Here is a 14,327-nt window from a genome sequence, read left to right as displayed (position 1 = left end):
CTTAACCATCAAGCCATTCCTCTGTAGCTGGAGAGAGCACCCCTGAACCCCCTCTACTCTTATACCTTATAATCCTTGTGCTTTCACTTTCTGCAATTCTCTTTGGATTTCATTTCCTTTTTCCTTCCACAAGTTGGCTAAACAGAGTTAAGTTTATGATTATGAAATAAAAACTAAATTACCAAAAAAAGTTAACCATTTCCTCATAAAGGGTATGATTTCAGAAAAAAAAAATGGATAGACATATAAACTGCTGTAAAGTGAGTAAGCAGAACTCTGAGAACAACTTGCACAATAACAGCAATATTGGAAAGATTATCAACTGTGAAAGACTTAATGACTCCCGTCAATACAATGATGCACCACAACTCCAAAGGACTCATGATGAAGAATACTATCCACCTCCAAATAGAGAGATTTTTTCAGAGTATAGATTGAAGAATCTTTCTTTCTTTCTTTCTTTCCCTTCCTCTTTCTATCTTCCTTTTGCTTTTTTCAGAATATGATTATTATGGAAATTTTGTTTTGAATTACTCCATATTCATAATGGATTTAATATTTCTTACCTTCTCAGTGGATAGAGAGTTATCAGGAAGAGGGATGTAACTGAACGTATAATTGATATTTTAAAAATAACTATTTTCTGTATAAATCTACTTTTCAGGCAATTGGGGTTAAGTGAATTGCTGAGAGTCACACAGATAACAAGTATCTGAGGTTGGATTTGATTTCTAGTCCTACTGACTCTAGGGCTGGTTGCTCTATCCAATGTGTCACCTAGCTACTCTCCATAACTGAATATCTAAAGATTTTGCTAAGCAAACCTTCCTTCATAGAGCGATACATAATTAAGAGTTGGACTTCCGGGGCAGCTAGGTAGTGCAGAGGATAGAGCACCGGCCCTGGATTCAGGAGGACCTGAGTTCAAATCCAGCCTCAGACACTTAACACTTACTAGCTGTGTGACCCTGGACAGGTCACTTAACCCCAGTTGCCTCACAAAAAAAAAAAAAAAAGAGTTGGACTAGCACAGCCCAGGTCTAATATCATAATCCTAAAATCATTGGCCCTAAAATTAATCAGAATACTATTCATCTGAAAACAAAACACAAAACCAAAAACAAAAGGGGGTGGAGTAAGGGTGGAGGATTAATGGAATTGCAAGTTCAGCAGGAGTCAATGGTGTGATCTGGTAGGAAAAAATGTAATTTTAGGTGGAATAAAGAGAGATATGGGATCCAGTATTATGGAGGTGACTTACAAGGTATATGGTCCAGTAATAAACTGCTGCTGTACTCTGATCTGACCATAGTACATCTGAAATATTGTGTTCAATTGGGGGTACCACAATTAAGGCCAGAAAGACACACGATAGCCTGGAGAATTGCCTGATTGTGGTAATCAAGATAGTAAATGCCTCTAACTCCATGCCACATATGTCAAGATCATTGGAGGAGACTGACGAAGTTTAGCCTGAAGAACAGAAGACTGATAGAAAGAGTTGAGGGGAGGGGATATGATAGGTTTGTTTCAGTAACTCAAAGTCTCTCATTTGTGAAAGAGATTAAATTTGTTGTTTGGCCCAAGAGGAGAACCCAGAATAAGAAATAGAAATGGCAAAGATGTGAATGCAGGCTTGACTTTGGGGATGGGGGAAAATCCTAATAATTAGAGCTACCCCAAAGTGGAACTGGATACTTTGGGAGGTAGTAGGTTTCTTCGAAATGGGGTGGATGACTACTTATGAGATATATCATGGTGGAGATTTCTTTAAAAGTATAGCTTATACTGGATGGCCACTGAGGTCATTTTCAATTCTGAAAGTCTGTGATTACAGTTAAAAGGCAAGGAGAAAAAGCAAGACAGTGAGCAATATTATATTTATAGGACATAAAAAATCACAAAGGCCACCTCAGGATTCTGTTCTTCTCCAAACACTGCAAGTCTTTCACAGTTTCTGCCAGTATCATAGAATGATATTCATCAAGCCACAGTGGTGATGTGCCAAATGAGCTGCTATCACATACAATTAAGGTAAGTTGCTTTAGGACAAGGCTGCCAAGCAGTGATTAAAATTTGGTTAGGAAGAAGAGGGGAAAGGCAATGTGGTATAATGGATAGTTTCTCCCAAAGACATGAAGAACTAAATTCAAGTTTTTTGGCTGTGAGACCCTGGGCATAACACTTAACCTCTCAGGGCTCTAGATAATTTTCTAAGAGCAGTTTTGTTAAATTCAGATAGAAATAGATCCCTGTAGGGACATATTGACTTAGAAAACAACAAATTAACTTTATCTATGTTTTATTTTATTTGTATTTATTTTGTCAAACACTTCTCAATTATATTGTAATATGATTGCCTTGGGTTTGACAATAAATATCTGCTGTGAGAAAATAAATTTCAGAGAAAGTACAAATTCATATTGGTAGAAGGTATGTTTCTCACATGGGTGTTCTCTATAGTGGGAGTTTCCTAGAACAAAGAAATCATAAGTCTACTACTTATTGTTATTCCTAAGAAAGAAGGAACTTAAATATGCATTTACAATTCAATCCATGCCTGCTAAAAAGGTTTCAAATGAATGGTATATTTTTTTTTCAGCAACAAACATTTATTTTATTTTCCATTTACATGTAAGGGTAGTTTTCAACATTCATTTTCATAAGATTTAGAGTTCCAAATTCTTCTCCCTCCCTCCCTCCCTCCCTTTCCTCCCCCCTCCACAAGATTGTAATCAGGTTATATATGTACAATCCACAAGTGTTCTTTTTATCAATTCTTTCTATGGCGGTGCATAGTAAGCTTCCTCATTAGTTCCTTGGGATTGTCTTGGATCATTGCCCTGCTGAGAGTAGTTAAGTCATTCATAATTGCTCATTAAACAATACTGCTGTCACTACACACAATGTCCTCCCAGCTCTGCTCACTTCACTATACATCGACATTCATCAGTCTTTCAAGGTTTTTCAGGGATCATCCTGTTTGTCATTTCCTGTAGCACAAGACCATTCAACTACAATCATATAACACAGCTTTTTCCATCATTCCTCAATTGATGGACATTCCCCTGATTCTCAATTCTTAGCCTCCACCAAGAGTTGCTATAAATATTTTTTGTACAATTCCCCCCCCCCTTTTCTCTTTTTCATGATTACTATTGTTAACTGGTTCCCTTACATCCTATTCCCTTCCCCATGATATTTATTCTAATATCCATCTTCTTTTATCCTATCACTCTTCAAAAGGAATTTGCTTTTGTCTGTCCCCTCCCCCACTCTGCCCTTCCTTCTTTTGCCCCTCTCTCTTTATCCCCTTCCCCTCCTATTTTCCTGAAGGGTTATAGAGATTACTCGACCCAATTGAGTGTGTACATTATTCCCTCCTTGAGCCAATTCTAATGAGAGCAAGGTCTTTGAGTCAATTTTGATGAGTGTTTGGCTCATTTACTGCCAAGATTAAATAGATTACTCCACCCAGTTGGGTGTGTCTGTTAGTCCCTCCTTGAGGCAGCTCTGATAAGTTTAAGATCTTTGAGCCTTTTCTGATGAGTGTAAAATTCACTTACTGCCCTGCTCCTCTCCCATCTCTTCCCCCACTCCATAAGCCTTTTCCTGTTACTTTCATGTAGGATTTCACTTCTGCCCTTCCCCCTCCCTCAGTGAATTCCCTTCACCCCTCAATTTAACTCTAAAGATGTTATCATCTAGCTAAGTGACACAGTGGACAAATCATCACCCCTGGATCCAGGGGGTTCCCAGCCAAAACCCAGCCTCAGACACAAGGCAGTCACCCACTGTAAGACCCCAGGTATGTCCCTCAGCTCCAATTTTTTATGGTTCTCTAGGGTCTTGTATTTGAAAGGCAAATTTGCCATTCATTTCAGGTCTTTTCATCACAAATATCTGAAAGTCTTCTTTTTCATTAAAGTCCCATTTTTTTTACCCTGAAAGATAATGCTGAGTTTTGCTGGGGAGGTGATTCTTGGTTGTAATCCCATTTCCTTTGCCCTTTGGAATACTATATTCCATGCCCTCTGGTCCTTTAATGTAGAAGCTGCTAGATCTTGTGCTATCCTGACTGGGGCTCCACAGTACTTGAATTCTTTCTTCTTGGCAGCTTGCAATATTTTCTCCTTGACCTGAGAGCTCTGGGATTTGACGATAATATTCCTAGGAGTTTTCCTTTTGGGATCTCTTTCTGGAGGTGATTGGTGGATTCTTTCAATTTCTATTTTAGCTTCTTCTTCTAGAATTTCAGGGCAATTTTCCCTGAGAATATCTTGGAAGATGGTGTCTAAGCTCTTTCCTTGATCATGGTTTTCAGGTAGACCAATAATTTTCAAATGATCTCTCCTGGACCTATTTTCCAGGTCGCCAGTTTTTCCCAGAAGATATTTCACATTGCCCTCTATTTTTTTATTCATTTGGATTTGCTTTATTGTGTCTTGGTTTCTCATAAATTCACTGGCTTCCATTTGTTCAATCCTAATTCTTAGGCAATTATTTTCATCAGAGAGCTTTTGTACCTCCTTTTCCGTTTGGCCAATTTGACTTTTCATGCTGTTGACTTTTTTCTCATGTTTTTTCTGCATCACCCTCATTTCTCTTTCCATTTTTCCCTCTACCTTTCTAACTTTATCTTCAAAGTTCTTTTTGAACACCCCTATGGCCTGTGACTAATTCGTATTTTTCTTGGAAGCTTTAGATATAGGGGCCCTGATGTTGACATCTTCCTCTGAGGGTGCCCCTTGGTCTTCCTTGTTATTGAAGAAACTTTCCATGGTCCTCACCTTTCTCTGCCTACTCATCTTTCCTTTATTTTACTAGACTTTTAGCTCCTTAAAGTGGGGCACTGTTTCCAGGCTGCAGTATCCCAAGCTTAAGAAATCCCAGGTGGAATGATTTAAGGAGAATCCAGTTCTTCCCTCACCCAGCCTGTTTCCTGGTCCTTAGATGACCCCAGACCAACGTGCTAATCAACTAGCTTTGTGTGTTCTGGTTGTTAGCTCTGATGAACCTGTGTACCTCCCCCATCTGGGCCACTACTACTTGAGCCTACCTGCTGGTTCTCAGCAGGGGTGTAAAATCCAAATTCTGCCTTAGCACCAGCTTTGACCCCCGTAGTCTCCCCCCTGCCCAGGGCTCAGCCCACTTACCAGACTGTGAGCTTAGTTCCAGACAACCCTGGCACTTCAGCTGATTCAGAGGCTCTGGGGGGTCTGCTTCTCTGGTGAGGCCTTCCTGGGACTGGATCTGTGTCAGGGTGACTGTGGGGTTGGGCTCAACTCCTGTATCAGCACAGCAGCTCCCTCCTTCCAACCTTCCAAGCCATTCTTGGTTAGAAGATGATTTCAGCACATTCTTCTGTGAATTTTGCTGCTCTAGGCATTTTCCTACGGCATTATTTGGATGTTTTTTGGGGTGATCATGTCATGAGTTTATGAATGGTATAATTTTTAAAATAGAAATTCAGCTTTAAATACCATACAAATAATTTAGATAGTAACTATTAGCATGCTTAGAAAAGTGCAGACCTGGGAACTCCTATAACCAGCTTGGCCATTCAAAAATATGCTTTGGTGAAATTATGCCAACATTTCAGGACACAATGAAGAAGAATGAAAATGAATGAAGTTTAGAAATGCCCAGGCCTATTCATTCTTCTTGACACCCAATTAATAATCTTTTTGTTAAAACTTTAAGAAGTTATCACACCTATCAGATTGTCTAATATGACAAAAAAAAGGAAATAATACATGTTGGAGAAGCTGTGGAAAAAAGTTGATGGAGTTGTGAACTGGTCTAACCATTCTGGAGAGCAAAGGGCTAGGGGACTATGCATATTCTTTGACCCAGTAATATCACTACTAGGTCCGTATCCCAAAGAGGTCATTAAAAAGGGAAAAGGATCCACATGTCCAAAAATATTTATAGCAGCTCTCTTTGTAGTAGCAAAGAATAGGAAATCAAGGGAATGCCCATCAATCAGGGAATGGCTGAACAAGTTGTGGTATATAAATGTAATGGAATACTCTATAAGAAATGATGAGCAGTCAGATTTCAGAAAAACCTGGAAATATGTAGGTGGACTGATGCAAAGTGAAGTGAGCAGAACCTGGAGAACATTGTACACAGTAACAGCAACATTGTGTGATGATCAACTGTGATAGACTCAGTTCTTCTCAGCAATACAATGATCCAAGACAATTCTAAAGAGCTCATGATGGAAAATGTTTTCCACATCCAGGAAAAAGAACTGGGGATTCTGAATACTATTTCTACTTTTCTTTTTGTTTTTTGAGGTTTTTCTCTTTGGTTCTGATTCTTCTTTCACAACATGACTAATGTAGAAATACATTTAATGTGATTGTACATATATAACCTATATCAGATTGCTTTCTGTCTTAGGGTAGGGGGAGGGAAGGGAGGGAGGGAGAAAAATTTTGAACTAAAAATTTTATGAAAAAAAATTTTGAAAACTATCTTTACATGTAACTGGAAAATAATAAAATATTTTGATGATTAAAAAAAAACCTTTAAGAAGTTATCTAAAGTTATTACGCCCTACTAAACACAAAGTTGAAGACTATGTGAACACTCAATAAAACCATGTTTTTCCCTTTTACTACACAGCAGATCATTTGTTAGTCTTCCTCTCAAAGGTATGTAGGATAGTCTTCCCACTGAACTTGTAATCAAGAAATAATTGAGTAAGTACCAATTGCAGCCTTTAAAAATAATTCCTCAAGGATAAGGGGAGGGGAAAATAATGAATTATTCCTGGAAAATTGGAGGCCAGCAGCATAGCAGTGATCAAAAGCACAGGCCTTACCATAAGGAGACCAAGGTTTTATTCCTGAATTTTCCACTAACTTCCTGTACTACTTTGGGAAAATCTAAATTAGTCTCTCTGGGTCTCACTTTCCTTATCGATAACATGAGAGATTGACAAAATGATTTCTGTGATCATCCGGCTCTAAATTTTGAAGATGCTTTGATAGTTGTCTACATATTAAATGACTAATGTTAGCATTAGAAGAATGCTTAAAAAGAAAGTAGTATATATAATATATTAATAAAGAACACTGGAATCACTTCTGAAAAATCTTCCCTTCACATAGTATAATAAAATCCCAATTTATACAACATTTTTATATTATGTTTTCATTGGCTGTTCTCCATGCCTGGAACTCTCGCCTCATTTTAGCCTTCTGGCTAGCATGGTCCCTCCTAGATTAACTTAATTTATCCTATATTTGGAAATGCTTGCATGTTTTGTTCCCCTTTTAGGTTGTGAGCTCCTTGAGAGGTCTTTTATCATTTTTGTATCCTCAGCACTTAGCACAGTTCCTGCTGGCACAACCTTATTCAATAATGTAACATAATATATAAATACTCTCACTGCCACAAAATACTAGTTCAGCAATGGTAAATGGTGAATATCTTGAATTAATTCAATATTGAAATGAAGATTTTCTAACTTGAGTAAAAATCTTAACTTGGAAAGAAGTTTCTACATGGGAAGACCTATTTGAACTGATACAAAGTGAAATGAACAGAACCAGAAGATCATTGTACACAATAACAACAATGATGATCAACTGTGAAACACTTAGCTACTCTGATTAATGTAATGACAAATGACAATTCTGAAGGAATCATGAAAAAAATGCTACTTGATGAGCTCAAATGATCAGTACAAATTGAAGTATATTTTTTCCTTTTTAAAATTTTTACACCGTGGCTAATATAGACATATGTTTTGCATGATTTCACATGTATAATTGATATGTTATGTGACTTTTTACTTGGTGGGGGTGGTGAAAGAAGGAGAGAGAATTTTGAAATGAAAAATATTTTAAGACTATTAAAATAAATAAGTTATGTTTTAAAGAAAGCAAAAGAAAGAATTTCCTAGTGATAGACCTACTAGATGAACAACAACCAGTGAATGATTTTTATGTGAAAATAAACAAGGAGGTGGCAGAATATACTGGACTCAAACAATGAGAGATAGAAGATGCCACATGGTAGAATTTACTGAAGATCTTTGAGCTAAAACTAAATAAGGGCTCATTGAATAGGATTATAAAAGGCATTCTTGCTCAGGTACATGCTAAATTTGATTGTCCCTGATATTCCTTCCATGTCAGAGATTCTTTGTATCTGTAATTTGATGCCTTTTAAAGAAAACATAAAAGTCCGATTGTGAATAATTTGGCAACATAAGAATAAGAAGAGTTCTATAAAGTCAAGTCTGAGTGCAGATTTTAAGGAACAATTTAAACTACTGCTATATCATAATAGGTCTTCAATGATAGTACTTGTAACCTCTCTAGGGGTAAAAAAAAAAATCTAAGCATTAAATTGAAGCACTAAATGGAAATGCCTAAAACAAAAAGCAGCAGTTTAAAAATGCATAAGACGTTAGACTATTAGAAAAAGTTAAATGAGAACTACCCTCCATCAGAATTTGGCTTAATTTAGTATATAATATACATGTAAAATTAATAAAATATTAGCTTTATAAAATAAACAGCACCCAAAGTAGTTTAAATAGTAATGGGCCTCTCCAACTTCATGCATCAGGGTACAAAGTAATTGTGACCTGAGGTTAGAAATATTTTTTGTCTTCGTTGCATCATCAGGTTAATTTCATTATGAAGAAAGTTTCACCTTTCTCTCCTGCTGATATAACAAATTTTGGATCTGAGGATTAAAGGCTGTCCTTTTATCTTGACAGGTTCTTTATAACGCAGAGAAAATTTTCCCCCACTGGCAAAAAAGACTGAGTTTCTTGTCCATCATTCCATTTTGGATGTTTTTTTCAATACTGTCAATATTTTGATGCTTTAAAAATTGTATGGTTTTGTATGTGAGTTATCAGGGATGAATATTCATCAAAGGTACCTAACCTTTTCTTGATGTACATATCTATTTGCTTCAGCTATCCCTCAGAGAACAGGTACATAGTCCTAGACCATGCCCCTACTAGATAACTTTCCATCTTAGGAAGACCTGAAAGAATTTGTACTCCATTCTCTAAGACTTCAAGATGACCCCTCCAGCAGGATGAGGTACTGGAGTAAAACTCCAGTGACAGCATACTGTCAATAATGGCAAAATCAATTTAATTTGTGGTAATTGTTGTTATACATAATAGCTTCACCATGGTTTTGAAATTTGAAAGTTATGAGACCTTGGAGATATTAACTTGCAGATATATACTTACATATGTCAACATCAGAGATACTATTTCCTAAAAGATGTTAAGATCTTGACCATAATTGTCTTATATTATTATTATTATTTTGGTGAGGCAATTGGGGTTAAGTGACTTGCCCAGGGTCACACAGCCAGTAAATGTCAAATGTCTGAGACCAGATTTGAACTCAGGTCCTCTTGAATCCAGCACTGGTGCTCTATCCACTGTGCCATGTAGCTGCCCCTTATATTATTTTTAATAAGACAGTCACCTAGTAAGAATATCCATGTGTTTGTGTGCATCCCCATGAGCTATCTACTTTAACATACATATCATTTGTATCAATATGCTACATGTATAGTTGTACATTCAATGTCATTCTAAGGACATGACCTGAAATTTAATATGATGACAATGTAACATTTCCATTAATGTGCTAAGTTCTGTTCAAATAATAGAGCCAAAATGGTAGAGCAGAAAATCTGCAATGTCATCTTGTGGCATGCAATTGTAGAATTAAATTAACAGGCCTTTTTTGGGGGGTAAGGCAGAAGCAGGGAATGTGTCTCCTAAAAAAGACTTAAAGAATATAACAATCAGTTCATTCAGAGGGGTTATATCTGCTTCATATGCAGACTTCAATGGCATTCAGGAAACAGCTGTCAGATATAATAAAAATACATGATAAACAAACTCAAGTCATCTTTTAAATTGATTTTAATCTAGCTGCATCTAGGCATCATAAAGCTTTCCATTAATGGTAGGGTGAATAATATGAATGCAATTAGTTAGCAATTCACTACAACTTAAAAAAATATACTGCAACTCAGTCTACTATTAATACATTTCCAATGCCCAATGAAGTATATCATTGGTGAGAGCAATCAACAATCAAATGGTAATTAGTCATACTAATTCATTCAAGCTTAATTTCAAATTACAAAGGAGAACGCTTGATTACTGATAGTAGTAACAATGGATTATGGGACAATGTAACTCAATAATTTTTTTGACAGTGACTGAAATTCATTAGATTTTGATGGCTATTCAAACAGCTCCTGTGAAAACATGAAGCCTTTACCTAACATAAAAATCACCACCAAGTGAATCAGATTATTGCCATTATTGACAGTATCCAACCACTGAAGTTCTACTCCAGTGCCTCATCTTGCTGGAGGGGTGACCCTGAAGTCTGCATCAGGGAAATACATGTTCTTTTGTCCTTTCTCAAGCTGAATAGGCACCAAGTAGGCAATTGGTCTATGACTATGTATCTGTTTTCTGAGGAACATTCTAGGTAACAAATACAGAGACATACACCAGGAAACCTCTGGACACCTGATGACGAATATTCATCCCCAGCAACCCATAACATATGGAGGTACTGCTGTCTCTATTGGTGAAGGAAGTATCACGTATGTACAAAATCACACATTTTTCAAAGCATCGCAATATTGGCAATATGAAAATAATCGGATGTCAAGTGATGAATGAGAAATGAAATTTTCTTCTTGCCAATGGACAAAAGCTTTCTTTGCTATAAAGAAAGTACTAAGATAAAGGATGGTGATGTTGTTGCACCTGATGAAATCTCCTTTCTTATCTTCTCTTAAGTTTATACAGGTAGCAGATTTGATCAATTGCTTAATCCTTTCTTGTAGATATCTCTTTACAAGGCAATATCAGCTCCAGTCTCATCAACTGAGGAATTGTGTCTTTCACTAGTTAAATTTTAAACTACCTTTGTAAGCAGACACTACCATTGCATAAGTTAAGATTTTCATAGAGAAAAAGAGCATTTCATAAAGCTACCTTTTCCCCCTCCTGTATTGGCATTATACTTCATTAAACACATGCTACATTTAATGATAGAAAGATAGATCTAGATAGAGATAGATATATGTATGTATGCATGTATATACATACATATTATATGAAGAAATTTTAGGGTCTATGTATTCTGTATTTCTTCTTTGGGGTGTTTCTAAACTATTCAAGGTTAGACAGAAAGGGAGTTCTGCATCATTTCCACACTGGAAATATATCACAGTCTCCATTGTCCTAACAATCTGAAATATTAATATCATAATTTAATGAATTGTATAAAAATGAAAGCATATGAAGTTATAGAATCTTTCTTCCTTACTCAAATATTGTATGAAGGAATTATCTTTCACACTATGAGCTTGGTGTTATGCCTGCAAGTCACTAGACCACTGGAAAATTGAAATTATTTAGGGTAGGTCAAAAGTCACAATGTTTTAATAACTTTTTGAAAATTATTTTTATTTTTTGCCATTTATGAGATTTTATTTTTCAAACATAAAGTACATTTATTTCCTATGTATACTGCATTGTAAATTAAAAATAAAAAATGAAGGAGTTATTAAATAGTGAAACCCATTTGTGACTTTTGGCCATCCCTGTATTATTTAAATAAAGTTTCCCACAGAATCTTAAATTCTTGCCTTGCTGAAATTGTCATTGTTCTAAAGGTAGAGAAAACAATGAAAGGAACCAGAGCTCCCATTTCTATGGTGCTTTTATGTCTAAAAAGTACTTCCTTCACGGTAAGTCCTTGACGTAGAAAGTGTGAATTTATCCCAATTTTCTCTTTCTCTTTCTTTCTTTCTTTCTTTCTTTCTTTCTTTCTTTCTTTCTTTCTTTCTTTCTTTCTTTCTTTCTTTCTTTCTTTCTTTCTTTCTTTCTTTCTTTCTTTCTTTCTTTCTTTCTTTCTTTCCTTCCTTCCTTCCTTCCTTCCTTCCTTCCTTCCTTCCTTCCTTCCTTCCTTCCTTCCTTCCCTCCCTCCCTCCCTCCCTCCCTCCCTCCCTCCTTCTTTCTTTCTTTCTTTCTTTCTTTCTTTCTTTCTTTCTTTCTTTCTTTCTTTCTTTCTTTCTTTCTTTCTTTCTTTCTTTCTTTCTTTCTTTCTTTCTTTCTTTCTTTCTTTCTTTCTTTTTCTTTCTTTCTTTCCTTTTTTGGCGGGCAATGAGGGTTAAGTGACTTGCCCAGGGTCACATAGTAAGTGGCAAAGTGTCTGAGGTGGGATTTGAACTCAGGTCCTCCTGAATCCAGGGCCAGTGCTTTATCCACTTTGCCACCTAGCTGCCCTTTTTATTTTTAAAAAAAAAATTTTTCCCCAATTTTCAAGATAAAGAAACTGAGGCTTAAAGATATCATTTTTTTTTAAGTGCTTAAAAAAAACTTACTCATGTAAAGAATTAATTGTTATTTGAGGTTTTTATGACCCTATCTTTTGGCTAAAATTAAAAAAAAAAAAAAACCTTGGCGCGCACTTGCCTCTGGGGCTCCGCAAATGGCAGGGTGCTCCACCCACTGGTTGTAGCTGTCGCCATGGCGCTGGCACCTCACATCATCACCACTCGCCAACGCCTACATGGGCCTGGCAAAATTATAATGATTGGAAGCCTAGTGAGGGCAATCATGTGACTGTCAGAGTGGCCAGCCAATTGGCTGGGGGCTGTGCGTGGTCAGCCTGGGGTCTGCTGACATGAGGTGCCAGAGCCATGGCAATGGCTACAACCAGTGGGTGGAGTACCATGTGTTTGCAGAGCCCCAGAGGCCAGTGCACACACCCAGGTTTTTTGTTTGTTTGTTTGTTTCTTTTTAATTCTAGCCAAAGATGGGGTCATAAAAACCTCAGCTAACAATTATTCTTTACACTCAAAGTTACATCCATAGGTGTGTGTCACAGTCTGGCTTAATTTAATTTGCTTCAATTCAAAGCATCTTATTATTTAAGGCTTGCCACTACCCACCACTATTGCTGACCTTGTGTCACACTTCTTGAAAAAAATATTAAGAAATTGAGGGCTTTATTTTCAAGATCCCTCTTCTTGCTACTTATCTCATTTTCCTGTTTCGTCTTTTACATACCTCTGAAGTGTCATTTTTCCTTGTGAAGACCAATAGCTATACATATATCCTTAATTCCATCATTGCCTGTCTTCTCTAGCATATTGCCCCCCAATTCTACTCCTGTCTCTCTATAGTCTTCCTCCTACTGGTTCCTTCCCTGACACCTAACATCATGCTGTGGTCTGCCCTAGCCTTAAAAACATCTCACTAAGTCCTTCAATTCCCCCTAGCTATTCTTCAAGTTCTTTTTTTTTTTCCAGCTAAAGTCCTTGGAGGGAAAAATTCTCTTAAAAATACCCAGCAACATGACTTCCAGTCTCAGTATTCTATTGAAAGTTAACAATTATCTCTTGATTGCCAAATCTGATTGCCTTTTCTCAATCCTCATCTTTGTTGACATCTTTGAAGCATTTTACACTGTTGACAATCCTGTTCCTTTTGGATCCTTTCTTCTATGTGGGTTTTTATGACACTGTACTTTTACTTGTCCTATGTATCAAACTGCTGCTCCTCAGTCTGTCTTGCTGCATCTTCATTCATGCCATGCCCCTGAAATGTAGATATACCCGGAGGCTCTGTCCCTGGAATTATTTTCTCTCTATCCTTTCATTTGATGATCTCCTCAGCTTCAATGGATTCAGTTATTATCTCTAAGCAGATGACTCTATAATCTACATATCCAGTTCTATTCTCTCTCCTGAGACTTCAGTCCCACATCATTAACTGTCCATTAAACATTTTAAGTTGCATGTGCTATAGACATCTCAAACTCAATATGTCAAAAACTGAACTCATCTTTTCCTCCAAACACACCCCTCTTCTGAAGTTCCCTTTAACTGTCAAGGGAACTATCATCCTTCCATTTGTCAAAGTCTACAACCTTTATCTATTCTCGACTCCTCTCAACTCTTCTTCACACAACATTAGTCACTCAGACTTGCTGATTCTATCTCTATGATGTCTCTGAGATGTGTTCCCTTCTTTCTTCTTATACAACCACCACCCTAATAGACTCCATCATTAACCCCTTGCCTGCATTATTGCAAAACACTTCTCATTTAAAAGAAATACCAAGTTGTACATAATAGATTAGCAGTTTTATGTGCAACCATCTTTTTTTAATTATGTTACAGAAATGTTTGTTTTATTCCATAAAATGAAAATCAAATAAATATATTTTATAATCTTTCTCATTGATCTGCCACAAATCTATATCTACTCCAAGACACTATCTTCACTAAATTCA

The 14,327-nt window shown here is 36.7% G+C and overlaps 1 protein-coding gene across 2 annotated transcripts in view; it reads right to left on the bottom strand.

Annotated features, from left to right (window-relative positions):
- Positions 1 to 14,327, bottom strand: part of NKAIN2 (sodium/potassium transporting ATPase interacting 2) — a 1,311,503-nt gene that overhangs the window by 1,156,832 nt on the left and 140,344 nt on the right. The window lies entirely within an intron of this gene.

This window comes from Dromiciops gliroides, chromosome 4 (assembly GCF_019393635.1).
Source record: "Dromiciops gliroides isolate mDroGli1 chromosome 4, mDroGli1.pri, whole genome shotgun sequence".
Taxonomy (NCBI): Eukaryota; Metazoa; Chordata; class Mammalia; order Microbiotheria; family Microbiotheriidae; genus Dromiciops; species Dromiciops gliroides.
Note: the sequence above shows the minus strand (reverse complement) of the source record. Positions and strands in the feature narration are given on the sequence as shown.